The 26,205-nt window shown below is 32.8% G+C and overlaps 1 protein-coding gene across 2 annotated transcripts in view; it reads right to left on the bottom strand.

Annotated features, from left to right (window-relative positions):
• The window catches only part of LOC100162220, a 98,707-nt gene extending 80,981 nt beyond the window's left edge, over nucleotides 1–17,726 (bottom strand). For both annotated transcript variants that reach the window (XM_008185116.3, XM_008185115.3), the window contains exon 1: nucleotides 17,244–17,726. The gene's annotated coding sequence lies outside the window, so the exon portion shown is untranslated. The remainder of the gene's footprint in view (nucleotides 1–17,243) is intronic.
• Nucleotides 17,727–26,205: the final 8,479 nt, after the last annotated feature.

Genomic DNA, 26,205 nt, shown 5'->3' on the forward strand with positions numbered 1-26,205 from the left:
GCCGTCTGCCGTCCGCCCGTACGGTCGGCCGCGTCCGGCGCGCATCATCGAGTGAAGAGACACGACGACGACGTGTATAAAATACATGCAAAGGTAATTCAAAACTTCCAAATTACCTATATACCTACGTATTATATTATCGTCACACCGCTCGCCAGGTGGGTCCCATCCGGTAATTCTATATACGTAGACTTGGTGTGCGTGTGAGTTTGATAATATACACTCACACTCACACACACACACACACTACACACACACACACACACATTCGTACAGACGATACACGAACGCGTCGTCATCGTCGTAAAGAAATACACGTCGTCGGACGGACGGTCGATCTGCATAATTTAATATTGTATATTGTACCCTTACGTATATAATATGTTATTTTATAATACACGCATATTATTGTTGTTGAAAAGCATGATGTATCATTATGATTTTGTTTTAAGGATATTCATTCGTGTGTCCTGCTGCAGAGACGCCGAGTGGAAGGATTCTCTGCGGTGGTCGCGATGGGGTACACGCAACATAAGTAGGTCGCGTTATATACCAAAAGTTCAAAAACTCACTATAATATTATTATAATTGCTAAACATTTCATAGGTAATCATACTCTGCAAGTATATCTCCTGATCATTGTCCGTGATTACACTTTATTCGAGTTGTTTAAAATATATCTAAGCCCATTAAAAATATTATTGATTTTTATGAGAAAACAAAGTTGATTTCCCAGATAAAACGAAATAAACTTAACATTTTACGGAACAGGTTAGGTTAGGATTTTCAAAATAAAAATACCTATCACGAAACAAAAAGTTAAAAATATTTCCAAAATAGTTTTTAAACAAGCTAGATGGTACACACTACCTAGTATATTATGTATACACAAAAAACTACTTTAAAATACATTTAATAATAATATTCCTTATATTATCCGTAAATAATGATTAAACACAGAATCGTATTACTTGTACATATTTTATTAGGTCCACGTAATAATTTTAAGCTAATAAATAATAATCCTTAAAGGTTTAAAAGAAACCGATTATTTTTTTTCGCAAATAAATCGGAATAAATTAAGCATTTCGCGGGATTGGTTCATTTTTTTTTTTCATGCTGTCGATAATTAATGTGGTGGAATTATGGAGGTAGGTACCTGCAGTATATATTTTTTTCGGTAATTGCTTATATCGCGGTTGACTAGGCCACGCCACTGCTGTTATGCCGTCAGATTTGTGTAGATTTATGACTATAATACCATGATGCGTACAACGCTATATAATCATATCTACGACCGAAAATCGGATGTCGTTCGACGACGGAAGTATACATATTATTATTATTGTTATGATGACGACCTCTTCCCCTCTTCCGCCGGTCCACGGTGGTAATGACTGACTGCTGAGCTGCTGGTGCCGCATATAGGTAATAACTAATAAGTAATAACCGTCGGGTGGTATTAACCGTGACCCGGTTGGCGGTTCGTTACATCCGTATTTTCTACCTACTATATAATATAATATCAGGTACAACAAAAAGCGTGCCGTCTATAATTCGTATATTATTTTTAATTATTATAATATCATATATTTAGGTATGCTATTAATTTTCGTAATAATTATTATTGTTCGTGTCTTGCGGAAATTGTCGCGTCCTGCAAAAGTATATCCTGCAGGTTTATCGAAATTACATTCATGATGCCTGCTCGAATGCATCAACCCGAGGAACGATGGGTAATTTTTCTGGCGCACGAAAAAAATTAAATTCACATCCATATTATACATCTACCATATTATACGTATTACTATCAAATGGACAATAATAATATGATGCGACATTGCGACACCACACACAAATACATGATACATCACGTACTCATGTACCTATGGAAGATCGATGTCCGTTGACCCGGTTCGAGAAATATTATTATTGACAAACGGCGCCGCTGAGATCGACAATAGACCGAATAACCCTATAGTCTATACCATGTATATACCGTCTATACCTATACGTATGAAGTATATATGCGCGTACTATCGGCTTCTATATATAATAATGATAATAAACAATAATAATAATACGATACACATTGTTGTTATTCGCTACCTGTTCCCTGTGAGCAGCTGTCCTCATTCGCTTCAGCACATGCCGCTTCCGTTTACATCTACCTACAGAGAATATTATCGTCGGCGGAACCGTTATTGGCGCGCGTCGGTGAAATTAATCGCGGTAGCTGTTTAGCGGTTACGACTGCCGCCGATCTTCGATCTTCGATGCGTTATACAATATTACGAAACCCTGTGTCAAAAAAAAAAAACAGCTATCGTTGCCCGTAGATCATCATATTATTATATTTTAATATTTTATCGATATAATAATCGAATAATAATAGTCCTAACTTAAGCAGTATCGTATGCACACGCCCGTCGTCCAGCACTGCATCTGTTAACCTAACGGCTAACCCGGCTGCACGGCGTCACCGGTGTGTTTTTACTGTCAAACACGATTTACCCACTCGCACACCTCCAAACAACCCACGAAGGCCACCTCCAGAGAAGCCAGAAAAAGTTCCACGTACCCGCGATGTCATCGAGTCCGCGGCAAATCTGTTTCACGCATGCATCGCTGTGCGGGTATCGATACTTCCGGAAGTGTCTGCAAACTTTTTACATGTCCATCGACTAATTGCAATCGAATATGGTATTATTATTGTCTATTAAACACGGATAAGACCAAACGTACAGTAACACGTAAATTCAGTAATTCTGAACGATATATTATGGACTTTATATAATTATTTTTAATTTAACACAGATAAACGTTAAGTTTATAGGGAAAAGAAGTAATGGGGCACCAGCAGGCAGCAGTACCCTCGGCAGTACCACTTATAACTATTTGAAGAAACTTTAAGTCAATATAAATCTGCTTAAGTAGATCTAGCTGATCTAGTGATCTAGCTCACGAAGAACAGGTTTAATAATCATAGGTGAAAAATATTTAGCAATATTTATGCATAATAAGATACGTACTTTCAAATTTCATCTAGGCGGCGGACACTTATAATTAATACGATAACAAAAAAAAAAAACTATAGTTAGTATACTAATAGTATAATACTATACAAGTAGGAATACTTTAATATCAATTAATTCTACATTTTAAAATGTATTTCTTGAGCTCAACAATTTGCAGTGAAACGGGTGGTTTTCATTTGAAAATTGTATTCACGTCGCTGAAGGATACACTTTAAATGGAACAAAATATCTAAGTATTTGAAAATATATAAATCTTTGAGTACCAACCTATGGGCTATGATAATAAAATTTCCAAAATCAGGATTTCAATAATATTTTCCATAACTAAACGATAAAAAGGTAATTTATCGTGCTTAGCGAATCACCCTGTAGAAACATTCGTTTCACTGCAGCGATATTATATTTTAACGATCTATAACGAACAAAAGTATCTGCGGTACGACCGCGAATAATAACGAATTGCTTACTCACGTCAATAATAACCGTTCGGCACTATTCATACAAACACGTTTTTAACCTTCAATTATATACCAATATAATATATTTTTATAATATTTACAGTGTACGATTCGACGACGGCTACTGGACACAGCAATAGCAACAGGTGGTGGACGGACGACTATAGATACCTATACCTATAATATTATATTACACGACCATGTATTTAATTTTCTCTCGAATCGGTAGGGCGTTTATGCTGTATTGAAAATCCAAACACAAAACATCATATATCTATAGCGAGGAAGCAATAATTCACTGACCGGACGTGTTTTTACGGATTTTGTTTTGCCATAATTTTGAACGTTTTGTCAGTACCATATAGTATGTACAGAGTGACTCACCAAGCATGCGCTCAGCCCCTTTTTTCTTCAGCAATGCAGTTATTCAAAATCTGATTTTTTGGATTTTATAAATATAAACTTAAAATCTAGGTATTAAGAATGGTCCTAGATAATGAATTCAGATGAAATGGGGGCTTTGAAAATTTTAGTAATTAATATTAATATCCTTAGTATAAACATTTTAATAAAACTGAGAAATTACTCGTTTGAATAAATTATGTTCAACATATTCAAAAAAAATATCCACTATAGATAATTTACAGTAAAAATGGGAGTGGGAAGATTGTCATTACAAAAACATAAGTTTGTTTCGTCACATTTCTGGATACTTTGTACTAAAAAAATCAAAAGAATTTGGTAATAATATGGCCTTTAAGTACTATATGTTTAAAAACTCTAAAAATCAGAATTTATAAATACATTCTTTGTTAAATGAAAAAATGAGGGTGAGCACGCTTAGTGGATCACCCTGTATATGTATTTACTTATTTTTAAGTTTTAACACAGTAATTGGAACGCGTATTTAGTAGCTCCCTATTATATATAATATGTGTTATAAATTATGATAATATTATAATAGGTACTTATAGGCGCGCGCGTAACTATATATGTTCTGCAGCAGTTAAGTCGAACGTCCCGGTTTCGATTATACGTACACATTACTACTATGCACATTTAGTAGACGAACGATGTGGTAGCCGCGGTAATAACCTACATATGATGCATGTACATGTGTACCTACACGTTAAGTATAAACTACCTACAGTACCTATTTGTTTTCACGTATATTTATTTATATAGATATACAATAATAATAATAGTATACAATATTATTATATATGTTATTGTTTTTATCCAGTGTTTGGAGATGTATTATAAGTCTGTACCTATGTATTTAATATAATATACCTATATATAGAATAATACGACCACACGTGATTTCGCGTCAGGCTAATTCGCACACGGTTACAATTAAAATAATAATTTGCGCGCGCAAACAGAAATACATAATATAATAATGCTGAATAATAAAATCGTGAAAGTCAAACCACGACACACGCATAATATTATTATATATGATAATATTGATATACCATATACTTACGTATACCTATCTCTATACGACCGCTAACCGACGACGTATATTATGTGTAATGTGTTGGTCGCCCCAGTGCAATACGATAAGGAAAATGGTAAACGCATACCATGATCGTATAATATCATATTATATCGTTCACCTACAGTACAATGTACATGATATATTATATATTTGTATATTATATACGTAGGTACTCAAACTCATAAATAATAACGACACGCGTCACGATATAGATTCGCGGACCGGCAAGGTCGTGTCCTCCAAACGGTCAGAACGGACGTCGGTGATTAGTTTTAGTGCATTTTTCATTTTCGTTCTTTTGTTCCTATCTCTTTATCAACCTTTCGCTCGCCGAACCGGTGTCTCCAAAAATAATAATACGATAGAATATTTATTACTGTATCCTGCAGGATTAAGCTCGGTGGAGGGGAGGGGGCTAATTATATTTTGTTGTGTATTGGGGAGGCTTAAAGAATAAGTTTGGAATACAGCTGATGCCGCGGGAACGGGTACATTACATTTTATACTTTTGCGCTAACCTTCATATAAATTAGAATTTTAAAACATAATATGGTCTAATACGCAATATAGGTACGTTCATATAACACTAAAACCATCCTTATTACATTTTCCTGCAACGTCTAGGAGGGCTGCACAGGTGCTCCACTGTAATAATAGTATTATCCATGGTCTACACGAATATCTCTTCCACCCGGTGTAGTTTAATACTTATCTATATTATTATCTATATAAACGACACAATATCAAATTTAAATAATAGTGGTTTACTTGAATATAATACGCATTAGTGTGAACGCTTGAAATTAAAATGTTTAAAAATATATGTATTATGATTAGGATGTGATTTGAAGAACTATTCGTTGAAAAAAAAAAATGTAACGTATAAAAACTAATATCACGCATAATCCACTATATATTTACGGTGAAAATCTTACTTTTTTACTTTCCGGGGGTGTGATTGCACACCCTGCACTCCTGCTGGTACCACGTATCGCACAACAATGGACAATAGTATTATATTATGTGTGTCTATAACGGTAAATTATTATTATTTGTTATCCGTCGTCCGCGGAACGAAAACAAAACATCCGAATAACAATCGCCTAATTTCGGGCCGAACGTGTTTACAATAATTGCGTCGGTCACGACGACGACGGTTCTATCAAAATACTATTCAAATTTTTCGTCTACGCGGACGGTCTTGGCATGCATAATATGCGTACCTATATGGCTATATATTGTGTGTGTGTGTGTAGCTTGTACAGACGAACGCATAACAATGCGCGCAATTCTATATTTGTGTACATAATATAGTAATGGGCCAGCTGTACCTACCTATATATATGAATCCATTTTATATGATATCTTATGGAAATATATTTTGCTCTATAGAAGCGCGAAATGCTGCCTGCAGCGTTCTGAAATTCCGAAACCCACGAAAATGTATTCATTCCGTTCTTTTATAAACATAAGTCGTATAGGAAAAATGATGCGTATCAAGTAGGTACCTATAATAACGGTGCAACTGATAGCACGAGTCTCGCCGACGACGCGGAAAACGAAACGGTCAAAAGATTAAATTAACGTCCTGCGACCACGGCTGTCGGCGAGGTAAGGAGGTCGAATCGCACTTATTTTTGTCGAATCGCACTCGGGTCAGAAAAAGGTATGATCGAATCGCACTCGTTCGGATCACTACAAAAAAGTATTAACCTATTATTTATTAACGATTGTCAGTCACGGCGCGTCGGAAGAATGATTGTAAATAATTAATATTCATATCTAAAGCGTATTGTTTTTTAATATAATAATTACACACAGCTAAAATTGAAAAAAAATAATATACCTAAAAATAAGTTTTTTTGAAAATTCATAAACAGCTACAATTTAAATATTGTATAAGTATAGTTACCATTTAAAAATATGGATTTACATTTATTTCTAAATTAGTTACGTCGTGTCAATAGACGGAATCTAAAGTGTAATTCAAACATTACCTGTTTTGAACCCAAGTGCAATTCGAACATTTTGCTTTAGGTGAGGATTGCAGTTCGACAATCCCGCGACGGAGACTCAAGGAGGATAAGAAGCAATTGTTTGTCTACCAACGAGTAGAGTCTTACTTACAGATAATCTCTGCTAGTATAATAATATGTCAACGGCCAAGCGACACGGCACGCCGAAGAGTACGTTCTCGTCTTTGAGAAGATTAAAACCATAGGTATAGGTACTTTAGGAATTCGAGCGGTCAACCCGCCTCGTCGTGGATTATCTTCAACGACAATTCGCGGGAAAATAATCAAAGCGATCTCGGATAGGAGGATCTTACGTTTTATACATGCAATATTTTCGAGAAAATGTCCACCTTCTTAAAATTAAATTAAGTTTTATTCAATAACAAAGAACAAGTCTGAATATATTTTGGACTATATATTATAAAGTTAGCTGTATTTATATAAGTGAAAAAAAAATACCAAAACAGACGATAATAAATTATTATATTTCCGATTTGTCCGAACTTTATTGGCACACGTTTATGGTACCTAAGTGTACCACAGTACTTTATATAAATCTTCTGTAATTTGTATCGTCATCAAAAATGTCATTCGCACAAATTAATTGTTCTTTACAAACCCCCTCCCCCTCGCGCTACCAATCAGAAACGTCTGAAAGAATCCACAACTGCAGTTTATTAACTGCCATCACAATCCATCTGAGATAAGCTTGTAAATATGTAATATATTATATTACTCGATAAACCGGACGACCCATTTAACGTACCTATATTATTACAATACTATATACACTCGTTTTCTCGAAAGATTTTTTTGATGTTAGACATATTTTATTCAAATGACATCTCTATTTTTAATTTCCTATTTCGAATCAGAATATTTTGTTGACATTGAAGTTAGGTACCTACATTAATATATTAAATACTAAACCAATATAGTTTATGGTTTTCAAGTTTAATGGGGCGAAGATAGTATAGTGTAATAAAAATATTTGAGGTATAAGTTATTTTCTCGTCACATTATTGCCAGGTACTTATGCAAACTAAAAATATTTATGAATAATAAACTATATAGTTTATATTTTCTTCGATATTATAATAATAATATGTAGAAATAAATTTATAAAATAAATTATCTCCTATATATTGTATTTAGTTTAACATTTTTGTGGTAACATTACATCGCTTAATTTATAATAATTTTTCAATTTAGGAGACTAAACGAATTAAACTTTCCATGCAGTTTCCATTATTAATAATACTTTTTTATTTTTAACGCCTTAAGTGAATTCACTATTATAATAAATTATAGCAATTATTTGAATATACTTATAATATTTTTAGTGTTCATTGAAATTAACAATAATTTAATTAATTCTTTTTGTTTAAAACATTTTTGGGTTAAGGTCGTATTATTATTATTATTATTATATCTGTTCAGGTCGAAAAACCAGGTTAAACCATCTGACTTACACACTTGAGTGTTCCTTGAATCAAAAATTACAAAAACAAGATGATAAAATATGGATTTAGTGCACTCGATTTGGTCATGAATTAAAATCCTATGGGGAAAATCTCTCAAAATTGGCATATATTCCGGCGGAAGTATCGTAGAACACTAACGTTATACTGCCCATATAGGTATATTATTCGTAAGACAATATCGAAAACGTACCGAAGAAAAGTAAAAATCATTATGACTTCGCGTTGTGATGATAATATATAGGTAGAAAAATCGTACTAGAGGGCAGGCCCTCGGGTCCGCAGCAATAATGGATCACACGAATAAAAGCGCTTGTTATATTCTCTCCCACGATCACTTTCATATCTGTCCTTTCCGATCTCAGGGTTTTACTTTCTTCTTCTGTAATTCTTACATTTCGTTTCGTGATTAACTGTATACGCCGCGGTGTCCACGATCCCCAAGTCGAGATTGATCGATAAGCGATTTACGGGTGCCTCTACGTATAATATAGGTATTTAGTATACCTACCCAAATTAAAGTATATACGTAGTCATTCTTTCAAGCCATTCGTTATATTTTATTATTTCTTACGGTTTTCTAACAATATAATCCCGACTTCCTATTTATAGTAGTTTCCACAGCATTTCGAGAGGTCGTTGAGCATGCCGAACACAACCAAAAATGAACCACTTGGATGACTTTTTTTTCGCGATTTCAATAATAATATATATTTTTATTGTTGTTATTATTTTTTTTTTTTTTGTTTCAAACACGATAAATTATGTGCATATATATAGGTAGGTAATACGTTTTAAATCAATACTCTCAAATTCAATGTCGAAAACAAGTTTTTTATTATGTAGGTACTCGCGATGCATGAGTGGATTTAAATGATATCAGTTTTTGGTAAAGGTAATAATAACTTCCATACGGATTAAAAAAGTTGTAATCATTTTTTATCTTTATGATCGATGTTATGTGTAAATTTCGATACATTTTGCTTTAATGGGGTTGTACCATTTGTAAGAAAACTAATTGATAGATATGATCTCGGATGTGGGAGGTATAATAATTAGAAACTTCGTTAATATACGTCCTTTTATATCCCATCATATAATATGTGAACACGATTATTTCTCATTTTAGGCGTCGTGCGAATGACACGTGAAACGATAAATCATTAAAATCGATCGTACACATTTATGAAAACGGTCGTCCTTACCGCGGCGTGCGCATAGAACATATTTTTAAACCACACGCGTGTTCAACAATTATTCCAAGTTCAAGCCGACAATAATAATATATTATAGAATTACACATATTTTATACTTTGATATAGTTTCGAGTTTATACGTAACGTAAATTGGTCACACTATTTTTTCTACAAATTTACTCGGCAAACCCTATTCCAAAAACGCAATAATCCACGTGCAGCGAACAGTGCATTGGTTTATTATATTTATTTAATATACCTAGAGTTTAGTTATTACTTTTTCCCATTGAACGTTGCACCATTGCTCATAAAATTTACTATATTTATTGCTAAAGTATACGTAAGTATATTAATACTATAGTTATACTTTATATAGTACATTTATATGTAAATACTGTATTTATATTCAATGGTTTGCACTATATAGAATCACTCGCGTATAAAACCGGTAAATTGAAAACTTCATAATATGTGTGCATAATGCATCTATATTTTCTACTTTATATTAACAGCAGAACGTATATTGGTTGATTTAACGTTCTGTTAGAAATCCGATGGTATTAGGTACTTTACCATCGTTGTTCGGACGATAATTTTATAATTATGGTTATTGACATTTGACAATCAGGAAAAAAACGAATAAAAGTAACAGTTTTTTTGAAAATAAAGTGGTCAACATTTACATTTAAACACTAATATATATATTATATTCTACAGGTACACGGTGCGTATTCGATGACAAATCATGCGCCGAAAAAATATTTCTTTGACGAATTAACTTGTCATCATTATCTATTTGACGGACTTGAATTTTCTCACATACAACAATATAAATATATAATAATATCAAACAAGCACGTGAGACACGTACCTGTAAAGTAATTCACGTATTATCAAGTATTACTTTCCGCCGACTATTGTATTTAAGTGTGTGCGTAACGATACCGCGCAGGACCATTATTGTGGTCCTGTTTCTAATTTTTGGCATTTTTTCAACAAAACGTAGCAGTGGTGTTGCGGACCACGTTTATTTACTTCATACACTGCTGCAGCGGCGTTTTATTCCATACTATCACGAAATTATATTTTATGTATAAAAAAGGTAGGTAGGTGCCTATAGTGCCTACCTACGTTATTTCGACGGCGGCGATAACTCCACACATAAGAAAACAATGACCTATTTTCTAATAATTAATATTGTGATTACGTCTCATATACGGTCTGAATTTCGCGACACGAATCACTTAAAATTCGCTTTATTGTAGATATATGCCGCGTGTGTGTTTTTGTGTATATTGTGTTTCCTTACCGGAAGGAAATTCGTGGTAACTATACACGTTGAGGGGCGCGTGCTCTTACGTACTGTATTATTATATTATATGTACAAAGGTCCTGTGGGTCGTTTAATAACCGAGAACCTGGTCACAGTCGTGTGACTATAATGGTTATGTGTGTGTGTACTGTGTATGTACGCGTGTCGTGTGTTGCGACTGCTTCAGGTGTATAATATGCATCGTATATGGAATGTATGCGCAAAATCTCAACAGACCTTGGAAAGCTGCGACTGCCTCCGTACTTGGCAAATCGATCTATTTATCTCGACTGGATATCGACCACAAATGTCTGGACGAATAATCGTGTTGTTGTCCCCCCCCCCTCGAATATCATTATTAACCGAGCTGGTATACTATATTGCAGTGTTATAGACTATATACACCCATACGCGTAGTTATGATTGTTCCGCGGTCAACGTGTAGACTTATTGAGGAAATAATATTATATATTATTAATGTTGACATTAAATCGACGCTAAAGTGAAAAAAAAAGATTAACAGTAGGTAATCGTGTATAGATCTCAAACATATGAATTGGAGGTGCTCCGACCCGTGTACATGTACCTACAGGAAATATGAAAAATATAAAACCTCGAAAATATATATATATATAAAATATCTGTATCGTTGGCTTAAAAAAAAAAAATGTTATGCCTCGCGACGATAATAGTAAAATTATTCTAAGGAGAGAAATCGGGCATGTCAATTGAATAAATCTGGCGATTATATACATTATTAATGCACTCACGTTGCGGTTGTAGTATTTATTTGCCAAAAAATTTATATAGATGGGAACCTACTTTCGTTTTAATTCGGTAAGTGGCATTGTATTTTATACGACCGCCGAGCCGCCGCTCTGTCTCTACGTTACATCTATTACGGTTAAAAAATATATATATATATATTACAATATGGTATTATGCTACACAACAATGAAATCGAGTAATGAAAATATGTATTCGATTGTTTTATGTTGTCGGGTGTGTGCCGACCATTTCATAAAATAAATTCATTTTTACGTTTTTATTTGTGTACCTACACCTTGTTTATACGGACATGCGTTATTCAGTTATTGTATGGTAAATGCTTTTAAAATGATTTTTGCGCGACACGATTTGTCAAACAACATAAATAAGTACATACGCGGTTGTATGGCCGGAACGGTATAGGAATAACGAAATCAAATTTCCACACTTTATTTCATGATTTATATAGGTATAGGTATACTAAATGGTTAATATTATGTGTCGTCGAAAGTTTTGACCGGTAAAGGAAATGGATTAAGACACGGATGTCGTTACATTTCATATAAATAAAAATTGGCAATAATTATACGAGTACCTATATTAATTTATGCGAACGCGTTCTGGTGTGAAATCAAATCGACACTTCTGCAGCACATACTCGTCACATTTCCACTAATTTTAGATTTCGTGCTTGAGATTATAGCTTATAATATTATGCACGTCGATCATAAACACAATCAACCCGAATTTCACGGGACGTCGCGACCGTTTTAATGAAATCTGCGACAATCACCCATTATATGTATATATAGATATATATACCTTTACATATATGTATATAGATAGGTTGTGGCGTAAATTAATATATTTGCAAAGGTGGCATTAACTAGTTAGGATTTTTAACCTAATTATGTAGTTAGTTAGTTTTCTAATCAACTTAAAAACTAAACTAGTTGAAATAACTTATATTTTTTCTGTTGGTTTAAAAATAATCCATCAAGTTAAGACTAAAAAGGTTTTGAAAATATTATTTTTCATATTATATTAACTTTAAAATTTAAACATTTTTATTTATTATTTATTAACTAATGACTTCTAATTTAACGATTTTGTGTTCAACTGTTCAAGTAACTCAACTTGAGTAAATTATTTTTATGAACTTGTCCACTTTTGTATATTATTATAGTACACCTATTATACCTGGATATATGGGCTACCTGAATACACCTACAGCCATCATTACGTATTGCGTAAAAAATAATAAAACGTACTCGGGAGCAATAATAAATTAATAAAAGTGCTCTTTGAATTGTGATTCTTAGCTAACTCATTATAAATTAGCGGTGGTTGCAGTTTAGTTCAGCCGCAACCTTCTGACCCACTCCGCGAGTCGAAACACTGAAGTTTGGTCTAATGTGGTCGCCTAAATATAATTATAGACCTACCTATATGTATTATACTCGTGTATAGACATTGGGCATTGTCGAAAGCATAATATATATGACATATTGACTTATTGTGCAGGTATATTATATCGGAGAAGTGAACAATTTAATATAAGAATCAAACAGAGGATAATATTATTTTCCTTTTACTTTTATAGTTAGTATCAGTCGAACAATTGCTGCAGAGTACACGCGTTTATTATTCCCCTTTCATGTCCATATTCTCTCTTTTTGGGTAGAATTATAAAGCTTCTCTCTTTACGCATTATCGCGAGAATCTCGAAAACTCCAACTATAATATTATATACGTTCAAACGTACAAAGATTTCTCACACGACGACTTCGCGTCCACGTCCATACGGTATATGGGTGTTTTAAAGTCCCGTTCCGATATAAATTTGAAATCCCACGTAACCTAAAGTCACACGCGCGCGCGCTCGTCTTATAATGTTATAATATCGTATTATGTTATGTTTCGTCAAGTCGAAACGCATAAAATTCTTCGGGCAATTCCTTGCTTTTTACAGTGTTTTCCCGTCTGAATAAATAACTGACGACGTATTTTCACACCACGGCGCCTGCACCTTCCATACAGACTACATATAGTTGCTATGAAAAATACCGATATAATATTACATATATCTATGTATATATATTATTATCATAATATACCATTTTTTTTTCTTCATACATAACACGTCTTTTTTTTTTATTTCGTTATTCATGGTCGTGATCCGACCGAAGAGGGAACGCCCACATGTATTACGGCATTATAATATTATGATAAACACTGCACGGGTATACACGAATATTAAACATACATCTCGCGGACAGATACCGACGGACAACTACACTTGGGGACTAAGAGAATGGTTCGAGCTTCTTGCAATATAATAGTGGGCGAACGCGCTAAAAAAACTGGTTCCAGATCGCCTTCATGTAGACAACAATTCACTCTGTCTCCGTCTCGCAAGATTCCGTAAAAAAATATTAAACTTGAGAAACACCGCGATTAAGTGTTAACGGAAAAAATATATACCTAATAATATAACGAACAAACAACAGCTGGGGCCATAATACACCTCCCCAATGATACAGTTTAAATTTCAGTACTCTTATTCGATGTAGGTATATACCTACGTGATATTATGGTATACGATTGAGAATCCTTAACATATAATAATAACACTGCAGCCAGTCAAGGCATCGCGCGGCGTCTTCAGTACACGACTTTTAACACTTGCCGACCGTCTACAACAATAAATTACGATTTTCTGCAATAGCTATTTAATATTATATAATATATATCTATATCGCCATATCGGCATTTACAGTTATGATACAAGGCACATCGAAGAAATTGCATTACTGCAGTGTATTAAGTATTATCTTCTCAATCGATCTCCAATAAAACTTTTTTTTTTTCACAAATTTAGTTATAACTTGTACACTTATTACTATATTATTATTAGAAATTACCTTGCACGTAATTCCGAATTTGCAAACGAGTTTGGTATTTAGTTCGGTCGAATAATTTTAAGCCATCATATTATATTATATGTGAACCTAAATTTGTTTTTTTTAAATTATCGTTCTGTTTACATGAATATAAAATAATTTTGACAGTTAAAGTAAACATTATTAGGTACCTATATTATATACTTATAATTTTCATCTTTGTACATTGAATTGGAATGTAACACCTCGTCCTACGCAGTTAATCAGTATAATTTATTTATATATACGTTCAACGCGTACAAATACACATCTATATTGACGCTAAATACGTAACCAATATCAAAATTTTAAGTATTCCAGCTTCATTTTTCACACATTCGTATGCAAAAAATGTACTTATTTGTAATACACCACTTTTTAATTTCCTCATATTTTCTCATCATACAATTATTTATAAACGATTTTACGTGATATTAGCTATTTAAAAAATATTTAACCTTTTCACTACTATTATTGCTTAAAATATTAAATGCATTACCTTCGTCGGTGTACGCATAATTATGAATTACGATGCATCCAATCATATTTAATACATCGGATGTAATGACCTACCAAACAAATTTAATATCTGACAAAATTGCTTAACACACTTTGTACAAGTAGAAATTATTATTGAGATAAGTCCAAATCGTTTACCTACATATATGACTATATTTTAAGAAAATATAGATATTAAATAATCAAACATAATAATTAAATTTAAAAATATCAACAAAAAAAAACTGTTTGAATTATAAAAAGAAAAATTTAATAATTTTTACCATAGTTGGCATGTACAGGAAAATATCTATCCAAATAGTTTTCTTTTATTTTCCTTTATTTACAGTTTAGTACATATTTAAGTATTAATAGACAATAGTAAACACATTCTCAAAAACCTTGGTCCGTATAAATAACAATTTATGAGGACGTCCTTATGATCTAATAACCAACAATTTATCAACTATCAACTTAAATATTATAATATACTTAAATTATAAAAATTATTTATTTTTATTTTTTATAATCCCGAGTTTAAATCTTGATACACGTTTTTCTTATTTACACTTAATATACAAATACCTTCTACAATATGTACTACATATAGTAATTACTAATTAGTAATCTATATTAATCAATATATACATTTTAAAACAATGCAAAATTATACAGTCGTTTGTCTCTGTCTCTGTCTCTCTTTCTTTTCCTCTCTCTAAACGCCTACGTGAAAACCAACTATAGTTGAAAAAATAAATTATTCTCTCATGGTGGGTCGACGACAGTATTTTATCGAAACGATTAAGGTTCCTACTTCCTCTATATGTACAAATATATTACATACATATGAAATATAGAAATGTATAAATGGCGAAACGCGTGTTAATAACTTTGAGTGCATTGACTCATCGCGTTCACGTATATACACAAAATACATATACGGTCATCGAAGGCCGCGATTGATGACACTTCCCAATCACAAATTTGACGCTTTCGCGTTGGAATATAATATTATATAGGTAATAACTGCGGTAGATGCTCGGAAAACTTTCGTCTCCAGAATAATATGCACCCAATATTATTGTAAATGAATATAGGTAGGAACAAATAATATTTAGGCAATCCCGACTTTACAGAGTTGAGTGTTCAAGAAATCTGAACACACCGCGCCCGAATATATTTGGGCCACAACTCACAAGTCTTGCGGTGAACCGTTTATATGATGTAATATTGTATAACACACATATATATATATATATATACAATATAGTGTAGGTATAGGAATATTTATTACTTTTATCAATAATTTTTATATACCTGTACGGCTACACAATATTTAACATGCATATAACATAATATGTGGTCCGACCTTGAACTCGATGCGGTTTGCACCTCCTACTTCAAGGCAATTATCGTACTTGGGGATAAAGAGTTCAGGGATCTCCCCGTCTCCGTATAAAATATAAATCAAAATACGGCCGCTAACAACAATATAATTTGAAAATAATAGGTATATACATAATATTATATAGCTAGGCCTATCATTCTATCGTGTATTCCTATACTATAATATCATTCAACATGTGGGGGATATTAATATAATTTCACAGTTTTGTTTGTAATTACCCCTTGGCTCACAAATAACACGCCTTGGGCGGTACCCATTTCTTGCAGTGTTCGGAGGTACAGTCATAAACACAGTCACGGGCGTCGTATACGTAGTCGTCATACCGAACAGTAGCTTTGTTCGAGACCTAACATATTATATTCACGACTCGTTCAGTCGTACCTCTGTTATAGGTATCGAAATTAAATATTACGAAGACGAGCGATTTAATTGATTCTAAACTAAACGACGATCAAACGGAAAACGTATACCGTGACCCGATATTATGCCTACATGCGTATTATATTGTGCATATACATTGGTCAAAATCATATAAATCTATTACAAAAATTATTTTTTGATCATGTAGGTATATATTATGAACGTAATTATATAGGTTTTCTGCGTTTGAGTGAATCTCTTACCTTGCTATATTTGGTCGTCGATCCACCACGCGCGTCCGTCAATATAATATCTTTATTGTTCGTTTCTCGAACAAAACTATATGTATATTATGTATCCAAGTCACACGCACACACAAACACACCACGTATTGTCATATATTATTGGCAAATACACGTTATATTATCATTATTATTATTATATATGGACACCTCTTAGACACTTGAGCGTGCGGTCGCTAAAAAACAAAAAATAAAAAACGGTCATAGACTAGGGAACTCGACACGAGAGACTGTGGAACTAAAAAACCCGCGGTAAGAAATCAAGCGGACGTGAATTTTTCTCGTCGTCTCCTGGTACAAATAACACGGTATACGCGGGTAAAAATATTATACCAGTACCCACTAATAACCACGCAATACAGGCATAGGACGGACGTGTGCGCGCACGCGGACAGACGAACGGACGGACACGAATATGTCTGCAGTACTGACTGCAGTCGGTGACGGAGAGAGCTCGGCGCGCCACTCACCTTACCTCTCCTCTCGTTCTGTGTTCACCTGTCCGGTTTTCTACGCCAATGAACTAGACACGTAATAATATTAAGCAGATACACACGGAGGCCGTCGTATACCAGTAACGTCGGCGATGGAATATAATAATAATAATAATAATAATAATAATAGTAATAGTACTCATAGTAGTAAGAAGAAGAAGTAGTAATTACCGATACATGTGCCCGGAGTTTGCAGCCGGGGTTCAACGGTTCGTAAATCGTAATGCCATCGACGTTACATATAGATATTATATTATTATATAGTTTTTTATATATTAGTTATATGCAAACGCAGTCATACGAAAGTATTAAATATCATTATTAATTATTATTATTATTATTACTAAACCAACGCGCTTTAATCATTTGATTTTAATTAGGTACGTACAGCGTTCGTGTGCAAACCGAACTCGATGGACAAACTCAAATCGCAATAGACTTCGATGCCTCGATGGTTTTTCGTAGGCACGTGGTTTTTGAATGGGTTTCCAGACATCCCAATCCAATAATTAATACAATTGATTCAAAAATAAAACTGGTCCAATCAATAATATAATATGTATATTGCACTGCGTGCACTAATGATCTAGGTATCGAAAAATGGTGGTATCTATGTTAAATATTCAAAATAATTGGGAAAAAAAAACAGCCTAGTAGGTAAGCTTTGTGCTGTAAAATTGGTGTCGAGTGTACCTCACTACCTCGTCATTGAGTAGGTCACTTTAATGGATACAATAAGTTTGAATGCAGCAATACATCTTTGTAGGTACGGTGAAAAACGATTATGCGTGTAAACGGTCTTTTAGCAAATATTTCCAAGGATATTTAATTTATATTTATATTGATATTAAAAACAAATCACATATATTATATAATATTATTTCATAAAATATAAGTATAAGTAATATAACATTTTTACATGGTCACCAAAAAAAAACAGAAATTAACATTTAAAATTATATTTTTGTTATTCCCAATTATTTTAAAAAGTAATGTAACATTTCTACTTCGACCCTAAAGTACAAACTAGATTAAATTTGGTATCAGAAGAAGTTGATGATCCGAGCATTTTTTTCTAATAGAAAAGTCATAAAAAAACCACACACATCATAATAAACCTATACATTCATCGCCCCACTCAGAATTTAAAATTATACTTTCATATAATTTAATCAATATATAATTTTCCTTTTTTTTATAACAACGTATTATGTACCTACGTACAATCACTAAAACCACAGTAGAATGATTTATATGTTATATTATACCTACACTGTTTAATAGTTGTTGTACCAATATTATGTACCTATAGTTAAAGTCTTTCATAAATAAAAAAAATAATGTTAGAACAGGTACAAGCATTGATTATGAATACATATGGGTATTAGGTACCTACTCCAAATCGATTCGAACGACATATTTTTTAATATCAGTTAAATTGAATAATTAAAATAAAAATGTTGCTTATTGAATTTTTGAAAACTAAAAACATGATTCTTAAAGATACATTTATTACATTTACATTTTTCAATAAAAAATAATTCAATTATTATAATTACTACGAACAAAATTATAAATATTTGCATTCGTTTTTAAGGAGTCATATAATATATTTAACATTTTACTTCAAACGTAAAATAGTGTGTAAGTGTAGGACTCAATTTTGCATAACGCAAAACACATAACGCGAAATCGGTTAGCAAAATACTATTTATTTCTTTGTGAATGTTTGGTTGACATTTCAAGTGTAATACAAAATACGCTACGTGAAATCGTTAAGAAAATAATCGATATAATCATTTAACGATTAATCGATTTAACTAATTATAATACTAATCGATATAAATTATTTAATCTCAATTTATTTTTTTGGTCTGAGCAACCTACATAGCAATTGTAATGGACAGACATTTTTTATCCAGCCCAAAAACATATATAAAACAAATAAATAATCCAATCTACAAATTAAAGTTGATAAATTTCTTTGTATTTTATTGCTCTTTAAATAATCAAAATAGATTTTTCTATACAAATTATTGGCACAAGTATAAAAATGTGAAAATGTATAGTAATGCATAGGTATTAGAACTGCCTCTTTTCTACAAATATTATCATTTATGGATTAATTTTCTAGAAAACTATAATGAAAAATTCCAAAAATCACTAATACCTTTACTTTTACCCAACAATTAACATCCGAATTCCATTGGTCGACTGATTAGCTAGGTCCATAGTAATATTTATTTATATAACGTACTAAACCGCCATTATGCATTTATGCATATAACATATTGCACTAAAAACTTAAAACACTCATACTTTACATATTAATATGACACACATCACATTTGAATCGATATTCCATACGTATAGATATTTTCCTATACAGACACTTAACCAAATTAATATAATAAACTTAGTTCTAATGTAAAATTTGATTAAGCCGCTTTCTGCTGATTTTTATTATTTGTATAAAATAATATAGTCATAATTTATCTTAGTAATAAGCATTATAAATATTATTATGATAGGTACTTTTATATAAATATGTGTTTATTTTTTATTAAAATGTCAATCTAATCTCTTAATTATATACTTAATAACGTGGCAAACTGTTGTATACCCACATAAAAAATAATATATTGTAAGACCTTCGGGTTGAATATAATATTGAACAAGTTCGAATCGAAATTAATTAAAAATTGAAAACCGCAAACGTTCGGCCACGTGAAAAATAACCGTGGTATATACCTATATATTACGCCTATTATATATTATATATTAAATCCAACCATAGGTCTAGTCCGACCTGATTTTAAAATGCAATATACACAAACAGGTCTCCAGGGTACGAAAACAGAGAACACGACAATATTATTTTTTTACGATCAAACTATATTATGTTTGCCGTATGATATATTCGTATGCGTATAAAATATAATTGTTTTGGTAATTAACGCTGGCGGGCTTAATATTGTTTTTTACGTCCACCTCAACGACTCGCACGATTGTATTATTATATATTATTTAGACGTCAAGTTTTCTTCTTTTCTATTTGTAGTAACTAAAATATTATAGAAAATCCTTCGACCGTACGCGTGATGGTGTCTTACTTGTTTTTCTCATGTTTAAGTATAGGTATCAAGAACCCAATAATACAAACAATTATTATCAATTGAAATAAAATAATATCATGTGCCTACGCAAACTAACAAACCTATTTATTATATTTAAGTATTTAACTCGTCTTTATAGTGCGTTTTAAACATGAACATTATGCTGTATCGTATCTATATATCTATATATATATTACTTCATTTGAGCTGCCCGATGGCGTTGAAAATTATGCGGAAGTAACAATAATATCAAGTAGTTTCAATTAATTTCGATATATACAAAACGGAATTCTATTGTAGTTTCCACGAACGCAAATTCAAATACTTATAATGAGCAAAAATATTATGCGACTTTTTTTAACGGTGGTTCTTTACACGCGAATCCCATTAAAAATAATCTTTTCAGCTATACGGACTGCCCTGAGTTTATGAGCGAAAAAATATCATTTATGAACACCGATGACTGATATATTCTCCCAAAAATTACATCCACATTTACTATTTATTTTTAGTACTATAATATAGGTTAATTTATTTAAATTACCCAATTTTTAATCACACAACTATAAATAGTGTATCAAACATTTTTTTCCATTACAAATTATGTAGGTAGATACAAAAATATCAAAATGTTGATACAAATTACATAATTCAGTTATTCGGTTAACGGATATGATGCATATTACGTGTATTTATAGACCATTATAAAAATTATAAAATTGTAGCCATCGTGACGATTATGCTTCCACACATACATATAGTGCGTGTGCACTGCGCACGACCAGAGACGATAGCGTCGAGAACCCCTAGGCTGCCACTGGGTGTGGACCAGTGCACTGATTGAGGACAAGGCATTTTAGATAGTTTTCGAGCCATGGATTACAAATATATTATGTAGTATGACGTTATAATGTGTCAATTTAATTTTAACTATGACGCAATAATTATCGAAACAATAAATAAGCATCTACATTTCAAATCAAAATAATTCTAAAATCAATAATTTTTGTTTATTAATAAATATGTATTGTTGATTGTCATCTGTTAAATCTGTACCTACCTATTACATTTTTTCCCAGTGCTATATCAATAACTGCTGACGATTTTCATAAATCAATAATTTTGATCATAGTTTAGGACAAAAAGTCAGAATGATGTATTAATAAATGTCGGCTTTGGTAAGTGCCTGCTAATTTGTGTATATAACAACAAAAAATGTCTAACAGAACTAATAATATATTATAATCAGTTACAACAAATCTTAAGTAAAATCAAAACCGTAATGTATATTAAATTTAAAACGCTTTCAGTATATGAGTGGATACACGATGTTTTAGATTTTAAAAACCAAAACAGCCTGTGAATTACTGTGTGATAAAAATATTTTCTCCTATAGCCCGGAGCAGTTAAATCGATGACGATCATACAACACATTCGACAATTTTTCACGCATTCTCTTCCCCTATGCTAAACATATGAGTTTATCGAGTATATGGATATAATATTATAATGTGTATTGTAACATAAATACGAAAAAAGGATTGTTTTTTCTGAGACATCGAATAATTATGTACGCTTAATTAATATTCAAATGCATCCCGAAAAGGACTTTCACTTCACTTGTATAGTTGTATATATATACAGTATAAATGTATAGTGCTTGCGGATAATGGCAGGAAGTTGTTAAAAGTAGAAAACCTTGTTTCCCTATGTCAACATCTTAAAAACGATTGTATACAAAACGTATCACCGTCGATATACAAACAAAAGCGTATTTATTTGCAATGAAATTGAATGCATATCATTATTAGCAAAGAAAAAAATACGTTCAAACGAATGGCTTAAACGAGTCACCGTTACGACTAAAATTGTAAAAATGTTTTTTTTTTTAATCTATTTTCGATCAAACGAACATCGATCTATTGTCATTACAATAGAAGTGTACCTATAACATAACTATAGAAATCGGATTCTTAAATAGGAAAAACAGAAGAGTGCAAAACACTATATTAAATGCTTTCGATTAGTGGTTTGTCCTCTATGGTTACCTAACATACGGTACCTAAGCCGTGAAAAGTTTTGCTCCCCACATATCCCTCTTTACATTTACGAAACGTATATTATAGTTATTTAGATATTTGTTACGTTCGACTTAGAGGCATCAGCATTAAAATTAATTTGGTTTGATTAAGCTATAACCATAGGTCATAGGCGCAAATATGAGGTGGAACTTTAGAAGCTAAGCCCCCTCCCCCGCTCCAAATATTTCCAAACATTATTTTAAGCTTATTCAATGTTATTATACTGGGGATTCAGCTCGCCACCTCACCCCCAAATCTCAAACGCTATTTGCGCCTATATGAGTTAGGTACTACAAATATCAATGGATTTATAGAAAATTAAGTTAGAAAACAATTTACCTACCTTTCCAATAGTGTATTTTATTTGGTTTTTTGATCCGAAGTGTGCCCTGCATGACCTGCAATATATAGAAATATTGCAATATCTATAATATTATTATATATTCACGTCCCGTGCTTCATTGATAATTTAATTTGCTTATTGTATCACTCATGTCATATTTTATTTTACGAGCCAACTCAAACGCTATTACCTAAATGTATACGAAAACGAAAACATATTCTATAATAAAATACTTAATATTGATTAAATCCAATATACATTCACAACAATAACTTGACTGTGATTTATGTGTTTTTAAAAACGGTGATCAGTTTAAAATTTTAAATAATAGTTATTCGCTATCAATATTAAATCTTAATAGACCAATTCAAATTATTACAACAATATGCCGGCCTGTGAAATCTAAAGCACTCAGTGGTCTACATGTCTAAAAAATATCTTCGAATAAAAAGAAACCTGGCAACACTTAAAAGCAACCTCTTCGACGTCAATGTAAGTAAAATCACGTGCATGTATTTATTAATTTTTAAAATAATAAGTAATAGCTCACTTTTATATTATTATTGTTCATAAATATTGAAAAAATTAATATATTTTATTTTATATTTACATGTGTAATGTCTTTGGAAATAAATTGGCAGTATATTATATTTTAAATTTTGAACAATATTATATTATTTTGTTGTCAGGGAGATATTTGTTTGGATGTTTATTCATACGACCGATTACATATTTTGAATCAGTTTATATTTCGTGACGAACCACTAATTCTCGAATTACAGTATTTCTTTAACATAAATATAATTTAATAATTAATTTCTGAATGTATTACTTATATCTTAGAGTTTAATAATTGTTCGAACTTTGCGTAAGGTAAAAAATCTTTGAGGAAGTCAACATCATAAAAAATCAAAAAAAGTTTTACAAAACAACATCGCTACGTCAAGACGAGTCACAAGAATAGTCCGGCTGTTGGGAGTTTGCAGAATTCCGAGTTCCGCACCCATAACGGATATCCGTCGGAAGACAACGCTTACGTGGCAGATGACGGAGCATATACAGCGGACGACCCTACGCAGACCGTAGAGCCGAAAATTGTCTGTAACGCTGAGCCCTGTGACCAACAACCGTCGGCGACGACATCCTGAAGACTTGCAAGTGGAGGCCGATCAGAGGACGTTAGATTTAGCGCCACTACTATCCCTGTGCCCGAATGACAAACATTCTACTGGAAGCTTTCAGGAGTGTGAGTTCCTCGCCTATATAGCGAGTGCAATAATCCATCGACAGACAACGCATACATGGCGGACGACGAAAGATGACACAGTAGACGACCCTAAACTGACCGTGAGGCCAAAAATTGTATGTGCTATCAGTGAGTTTCGTGACTAACAACCGACGACGACGACATTGACTTCAGCGGATTCCAAGGTGTTAGACGATTTCACCGAAGACTTACTGGTATAGCGGCCATTCAGAAGTCGTTAAATGTACCGCCCCTATCTCTGTGTCCGAATGAAGAAGATTCGAAGGTATAATTAATGCAGTTTAGTTCCCACCAGTTTTTTCGATTTTTATTCCCCCAAAATGTGTGTTATAAAGCACTGAATATAAAAGTCTAATTCAAAAATTCTCGCAAATTATTATTTTGGAAGTTATATTTTTCCAATTTTTACGATTTTACGTATTTACGCATGCACTTTGTTTTCTTACGTTTTCGTATTGGTTTGTCGCCTCTTATTAATTATGGTTTTTTTATAATATCTAAAGTAGTTTTAATGAAAAATGTAGATTAATATTCTGTGACCAATGTGTCCTACATGAGGTGGTTTTGCATAACAAGTCGAGGGATATTTTCGATTTGCGGAGCGGAGCGACTGCGCCGAGGAACGTATAGCGACGAGTGCCGAATGCCGATACACGCGTAGTCACTGCGCAAGCAAAATAATATTTTTACTTAAATTTTCACATATCCATAATTGTTTTGTCCCTGTTACCTACTTGAGGTGGTTTTGCATAACAAGTTGAAGGATATTTTCGATTTGTGGAGCGGAGCGACGGCGCCGAGAAGCGTAGCGACGAGTGACGATACACGCATATAGTCACTGCCGAGGGATATTGTGATATCAAGCTGTGATACTGTGTAAATTTTGGTTTTAATTTACGAGTTTTTAAACAGCAAATACGATAATCAAAATGTATTTGCATGTTTCCATCTATCATAAAAAACATACAATTTAAAAAAAAATCAAAAAGTTTTTTCGATGTTCTTATCTATATAACTTTTTAAGTAAAAAAATGCGAGAATTTTTTAATTAGACATTTGTATTCAGTGCTTTAAACACACATTTTGGGAAAAAAATAATCGAATAAAATCGCGTGGCAACTAAACTGCATTTGTTCCCTAGATTCTCACGTGACACCGGTTAGAATCCAGCTGTTCGTTGCACTAGCCGATGATAATGGTTTTGTTCCGGACGAGGCAGCCGAAAGTATGACTATAATATCTATGGCCAAAAGTGATGGCGACGGGATTGAGCCAGCGACGACTACGATCCAAGTAATGTCAGCGGTGCCTGAACAGCTTAATGCTCAAGTGACACCGGTTAGAGGCCAGTTATTAGATTCACTAGCTGATGATAACGATTTTGTTCCGGACGAGGCAGCCGAAAGCACGACTATATAGAATATATAGCTGTGGCCAAAAGTGATGGCGACGGGTTGGAGCCAACAACTGACTAGCCAAGTCAGCAACAGCAGAAAAACCCCGGCAAGGTCGTCGTAGATCGCTCTTATCGGCAGTGGGGAGGCGGCTCCTCAAGTTCGGAAAGGACGTTATGCTGCTGTTTGCTGTTGCAAATAAATAAGGATGATAGCCGGTAGGTGAGA

The sequence above is a fragment of the Acyrthosiphon pisum genome, chromosome A2 (genome assembly GCF_005508785.2).
Source record: "Acyrthosiphon pisum isolate AL4f chromosome A2, pea_aphid_22Mar2018_4r6ur, whole genome shotgun sequence".
Taxonomy (NCBI): domain Eukaryota; kingdom Metazoa; phylum Arthropoda; class Insecta; order Hemiptera; family Aphididae; genus Acyrthosiphon; species Acyrthosiphon pisum.